The sequence below is a fragment of the Mustelus asterias genome, unplaced genomic scaffold, assembly GCF_964213995.1.
Source record: "Mustelus asterias unplaced genomic scaffold, sMusAst1.hap1.1 HAP1_SCAFFOLD_517, whole genome shotgun sequence".
Classification (NCBI taxonomy): Eukaryota; Metazoa; Chordata; class Chondrichthyes; order Carcharhiniformes; family Triakidae; genus Mustelus; species Mustelus asterias.
This window is the reverse complement of record NW_027590469.1, coordinates 226042-232561: the sequence shown is the minus strand read 5'-3', so window position 1 is coordinate 232561 and position 6520 is coordinate 226042. Positions and strand designations below refer to the sequence as shown.

General features: G+C 42.7%; 1 non-coding gene across 1 annotated transcript; it reads right to left on the bottom strand.

Annotated features, from left to right (window-relative positions):
• Nucleotides 1-260: 260 nt before the first annotated feature.
• Nucleotides 261-350, bottom strand: trnap-ugg (transfer RNA proline (anticodon UGG)). The gene is given in 2 exon segments: nucleotides 261-296; nucleotides 315-350. It is a non-coding gene; the product is annotated as a tRNA-Pro (tRNA).
• Nucleotides 351-6520: the final 6170 nt, after the last annotated feature.

Here is a 6520-nt window from a genome sequence, read left to right as displayed (position 1 = left end):
TATCTCTGCAAGGGGATCCTCTATTTCCCCCGAGTCTCCCATAACGTGGGAGGTCGTCTGAAGGAATGAGGTCCTCTCAATTCGTGTCTGCAAGCAGAGTCAACCATTGAAAATGTTTTGATTTACTTGTGAGCCTGCTATGGTGTGAGATTGTGTTCAGGTTCTCAACCCAAAGCCTATGTGAAGCAATCCCGCCGTGTGCAAGGAAAATAAATTTACAGGACCAGTACCTTGTCCAATACGCAACAGCAGCGAAATGTGGGCTCGTCCGGGATTTGAACCCGGGACCTCTCGCAAGCTTGTGAATTTCAACACCCAAAGCGAGAATCATACCCCTAGACCAACGAGCCTTCGTTGCAGAGATCTGCCAAAGAAGTATGTTTTCATTGTCATCCAAAATTGATCATACATCTGCACTGAAAGTTGAAAATGCTGGAAGAGCTCAGAAAGTCAGAGAGCGTGTGTGCACAGAGAAACAAAGCTTATCTTTCATCTCTATACCCTTTAACTGAAACTGGGGATGCTTAAAAATGTCGAACGTTTTGAGCAAATGAGATGCAGGAGGCAGGAAACATAACATCCTGCTGGGTGGAAGTCAGGAGAGGTGAGATGAGGGAAACAGAATCACAAAGCGGTTAACCACAGAATGAGGCCGTTCCGAAGTTCTTTCCAGGACTCACATGTGCTGTGGATGAAGGAGAACCGGTGGATGTACTGTATACAGATTACACTGGAACCACATTGATGAGGTTGGTGGGTCTTGAGTTTTGAAAGTTCCATTCAGTCACATAGAAACATAGGAATCAGGAACTCAAGTCGGCAAATTCAGCCCTTCGAGCCTGCTCCATCATTCAATCAGATCATGGTTGATCTCTCCCTGGTCTCAAGTCCACTTTTCCATCTGTTCTTCATTCCCCTTTAAACATTTTTTGAAACATCAGAAATATATCTATCTCCTTTTGAAACCATTCAATCTTTCAGAACCCACCACGCTCTTGGGCAGCGAGTTCCAGAGATTCATCACTCTGCGAGAAAACTCTCTGCGAGAAGTACTTCCTCCTCATTTCAGGTTTAAATCCAACGCCTCTCAACCTATACCTGCGTCTTCTTGTTCTACATTGCCCCATAGAGGAATCATTTGGTCGACGTTTATTCCATTAGTTCCCTTTAGACTTTTGTACACCTTGATAACTTCAGCAACTTGTGAGACTATTTCACCTCGCTGTCGACTTCATGTCCTGGCATTTACCTAGAATATCATAGAATATCATAGAAATCCTACAGTACAGAAAGAGGCCATTCGGCCCATCGAGTCTGCACCGACCACAATCCCACCCAGGCCTTACCCCCATATTCCTACATATTTACCCACCAATCCTTCTAACCTACGCATCTCAGGACACTAAGGGCAATTTTTAGCACGGCCAATCAACCTAACCCGCACATCTTTGGACTGTGGGAGGAAACCCACGCAGACACGAGGAGAATGTGCAAACTCCATACAGACAGTGACCCAAGCCGGGAATCGAACCCAGGTCCCTGGGGCTGTGAAGCAGCAGTGCTAACCACTGTGCTACCCAAAAGAGGAAATCTCCCTTATCCTGATTACGACAGAACTGGTGCTGACCCGGAAGTAATGCGGGATTGTTGAACAGGGTATAGTAATAAATCGACAATCCCTGATCGGGAATCGAACCCGGGCCGTAGTGGTGAGAGCGCCGAATCCTAACCACTAGATCACCAGGTAAGTTACCTGGTAAGTTACAACATTGGGCGTTGTCATTCGCTGGAGGAACCAATTATGTCCCATCTAAATATGATATTCTGAAGGAAATACTTGTCGCTGATGAAAATGATCTGAGATGAAAATAATGAGCAAAGAGATGTATTTTAAAGTTTATTTAGTCGTGTGACAAGTAGGCTTGCATTAACATTTCAATGAAGTTGCTGTGAAAATCCGCTGGTCACCACACTTGGCTGCCTGTTTAGGTAATTAGCAGAAGAATTAGCATAGCCAATCCAACTACCGTGCGCATCTTTGGACTCTGGGAAGAAACCAGAGCATTCGCAGGAAACCCACACAGAAACACGAAGAACGTGCAGACTCCACACAGACAGTGATCCAAGCCAAGTATCGAACGCTTGTCTTTCGCACTGTGAGGTAACAGTACCAAACAGTACACCACCGTCCCATAGGGTACGTCAGTTTAAAAATACAGTTCACCCGTTACCCTTGGAGTCCAGTGGTTTGTGTAAGTAACCCCAGCCCCCCCTCCGCCCCCCCCCACCCCTCCCCCCCCCACCCCCACCCCACCCCACCCCCACCCTCATCCCCACCCCATCCCCGGGTTATGTTTGCTTTCAATTCCCGCTCAGGAAAAGAAGAATCATTTGCCGTTTCCAATTCTGAGGTTCATGGACAGCGTGAACGGAAAGCACCTCTTCCCCTTGGTTGCGAAGTTAATCATTGCTCTCAGCAAACGGTTACAAGTAATCTGATTTAAACTCTGATGTAAAGCAGATCAGCAAAATCAGCAGAGTGAAGTTTGCAAGTTTACTTCAGAGCTGAAAATGTCTGGAACAAACACAGAAAGAGAAGAACAGTGAGAGAATGCGATGAGTTGGAGCTGCTGGCTTTGTGCGGTGGGCACAGAAATAAATCTAATAACACCCCAAGTTAAAGTCCAATAGGTTTATTCGGAATCAATCGCTCAAAGAAGCAGCGCTCCCTAAGCTGGTGATTCCAAATAAACCTGTTGGACTTTCACCTGGTTGTTGTGAGACTTCTAAAAGTGATAGATTACAAATCGCTGAGGACAGCGATGGTGAAGCAAGGTAAAATCTGGAAGAGAATGGATCAGATTTCACCGTTTATACTGACACTGAATTATAAAACTTTGAAAATTATCTCACTCTGTAATGAACAATGTTTGGAAATATTTCTGTCCGGTGTCGCACCCTCGGAACCAAACGTGATAACTGCAGTGGAGCGTTTGTTGTCATTATCTGAACACATTCAGTGATGGATGTTGACAAAATAACAAATAGAATGTGGATGAATCAAATTGTAAAACACGCTGCAAGATGCTTGTCTGGGGGTTAGAGTTTGATACTTTCACTGCTGTTTTAATTGCAGGTCAGAAAATGAAGATTTATTGCTCTCGTCCTAACCGTGAAAATAAATATCGGATATTTCCTGGAAGAACAGAGAAATCTTAGTCTCGCTTCGTGTCCGTCCTTTCTGAAGTGAAGACCGTGATCAAATTCAACAGGAAGTTTTATTTTCATTTCGCAGGAGATTGGGAAACAGGCAAGGTTAAGGTAGTTTAAATGGTGCCGACCCTTCACTGCAGCTCATTTTGTTTCAGACTGGAGATGGAATCTATTTGTTACATAGTTCAGGATTACCAGATTCAGCGAAGGAGCAGATTCAAGCCTTCTGATGGCCTTTCCCAGCTCCGTTGCTTCTAATGTATTTCAGTAACAATAACAGTAAATAACACGCTTACCATGTTGTTTAGCGTGGCCGAGTGATCTACGGCGCTGGAAATAATACTCCAGTTTCTGCAAAAAAGTTTCTTCGAATCCGATAGTTGACAGAATTGTTGTTTGCTTTGGCCCTTGCAGCTGAAGATAAACAGTTCAGGGACCGCAACTGCCAATCTCAGGTTATGGCAGCAGCGAACAGCTCCAGCTCCCGAGCGAACTTTATAATAACGTTAGCGGTTAAACTGACAACGGTGCACTTTTTCTTTCCTCAAGGAATCTTCATTCGGGTAAAGGTGACAGAGTGAGCATTTCATTCATTGGAAGACTGATTTTGCAAGTTATGGTCACAGCGAGGACGTAAGGTTAAAAAAAAACTGTGCTGAACAAGTGCTAACTGAAAGTTTAGCAGAATTGTCCATAAGTCAAACTAGAAACTTATAAATCCCTTTGAATGTGTGTAATATTAATCCCGGATTCTAAAAATCCTGCATGAACTAAACATTGATAAAAGATCCGTTATTTATAATATATTCCCTGCAGGTTATCAATGTGTGTCACATTCTGTGGTCGCTATGACGTACATACGACGTCAGTGAACTTCAATATATTGCTGTTAAACAAAAGGAATTCGAGTTTTCAGCAGTGTCAGTGATTACTGTGCGTTCACACACAGTGTGTGAATCGCGGCATTGTGCATGGATGCCATTGAATGATAAATGTTAGCTCCTTCTGAATATCATTATCCCGTTTGAAATGTTTTTGTAATTGCAAAGTCCTGAGATTGAGAGCAGATAATTCATATTTGAGTTTCTTTGAGAGATGAATGCCTGCCGTGTTTTACATGGTAAGTTTCACAGGATCAGCAATGATGAGATTAGTGGGTTTTGGAAATTGAAAGTTACACGTGAACAGCTTTTGGGACTATTTCATTTATCGTTGCCGTCTTGCGGTGTGTTTTATGTTCTGACAAAACCTGTATTTATAATACACGCATTCGATGGCAGAAATTCTCAGCAGGTTTGGAAGAATCTTTGGACACGCATCACATTTTAAACACTTCCATGTGTCCCCTGTGTTCCTGAAGTATACTGATTATTGTGTTCAAAAAAACTCATAAAACCTTTTCAAAGCAGCTGTCCCATCGCTAAGTGTTATTAAATATTAAGGCATCACATTTCACAGCCATGTGGCACTTACACTTCCCCAATGCTTGAATAATATTCGGCAACTGCAGTCATGGAGAAGGAGATAAAATTCGGGGCAAATGTTACTTTCTGAATCTTATATTAGATCAGTGCCTCTGCCACATGGCTAAGATTTTCAACATAATTAAAATTCTACAAAACAAGGATTTACATTGCAATCTGACTGCACGGTTTGATATTCTTGGCTGGTCACATTGGTCATGAGCAGAGTTTCTGGATTGGAGCAGTTAACATGTTCATTTCATATCGGATGGGCTCCTCGATTCAAAATAAGGTGGAGACATAATCGAAATTAATATTTTTAAAAACATTTCCTTGATTCCAGATCGTTGTTGCACATGAACTGGATTGGAGCAGGCAAAATGTTAATTTGTTCTTCGCCATTTATTTAAAAAATGCCCTCAGCAAAGTCGCTGTTGCTTTTCTACTTCCACTGTCACACTCACGGTGCAGCTGATGTAGGCTAGATGGATTTGCCATGGCAAATGAGTGATGTTACGGTTATACGGTGACAAAAAGTGCCTCAGTAAGGTACTCTGGGCTAATATTCTCTGAATGATGTTTCAGCTATTTATGAATGAGGTATGGAGACATTTGTTCACTCAAAGGCTTGTGAATCTTTGGAATTCTTTGATTTATTATCACATGTATTAGCATACAGTGAAAAGTATTGCTTCTTGCGCGCTTTACAGAGAAAGCATACCGTTCATAGAGAAGGAAATGAGAGCGTGCAGAATGTAGTGTTCCAATCAAAGCTAGATTGTAAGAAATTGATTAAAGCATTGTTGGAGACTTTAACATAGTTAGAATGAAGTTTTAGAAGCATAGAACGAGAGTGAAGGATAGAATTAGAAGGTATGCAGGACACAGCTTGCAAGAAATAGCCTCGCTCGGGCGCCATCTTGCATGAATTATGTAGCCGCACAGAGGCCTGTGGATCTTCAGTTGATGAAGACATTGAAGATTGAGGTGGAGAGTTGTTGGAATCTAATTGAATGAAGGGCAATCGGGATAAACTGGGAAATTGGGGTTGAGGCTATGGATCTGCCTTGATTCAATCGTGGAGGAGGCTCAATGGGACATATGACCCAATTCTACTCCATTGATTCTATTCACTGGCAACACCAGATACGGCATCAATAGGTTCTGCCGGTAGCATTGATGAGTTCAGGGCAGTAATGATGTGGAGATGCCGGCGTTGGACTGGGGTAAGCACAGTAAGTAGTCTCACAACACCAGGTTAAAATCCAACAGGTTTATTTGGAAGCACAAGCTGTCGGAGCACTGCCCGTTCAGCACATGAGTCACCTGATAAAGGGGCAGTATTCCGAAAGCTCGTGCTACTAAATAAACCTGTTGGACTTACAGGACAGTAATATTAGTTGAAGCGTGAGATCGAATCTCACCACTGCTCTGTGTCCAGTTAATTAACTTTGCGAAATACCTTTGTTATCACACTAATTCCATGCAACTCAAATGTAAATTATTGTTGGCAATTGACGGGTTTGTGGAACCAGTTTCCTTGAATCATTGCACCGCAATGTTTCTGTGATGTAGTGGTTGTCACATTCGCCTTATATGCGAAAGGTCCCCGGTTTGATTCGGGCAGAAATACTTTCATCATAAAGAGAAAAGGTTGCAAGATCTAAACTGACCTGACAGCATCTGTGGAGAGAGAATAGAACCAACATTTTATGTCTGGATGACCCTTCGTCAGAGCTCTGGACTCGAAATGTTGACTCTATTCTCTCTCTACAGATGCTGTCAGACCTTCTGAGATTTTCCAGCCATTTTTTTATTTTTATTTCAGGTTCCAGCATCCGCAG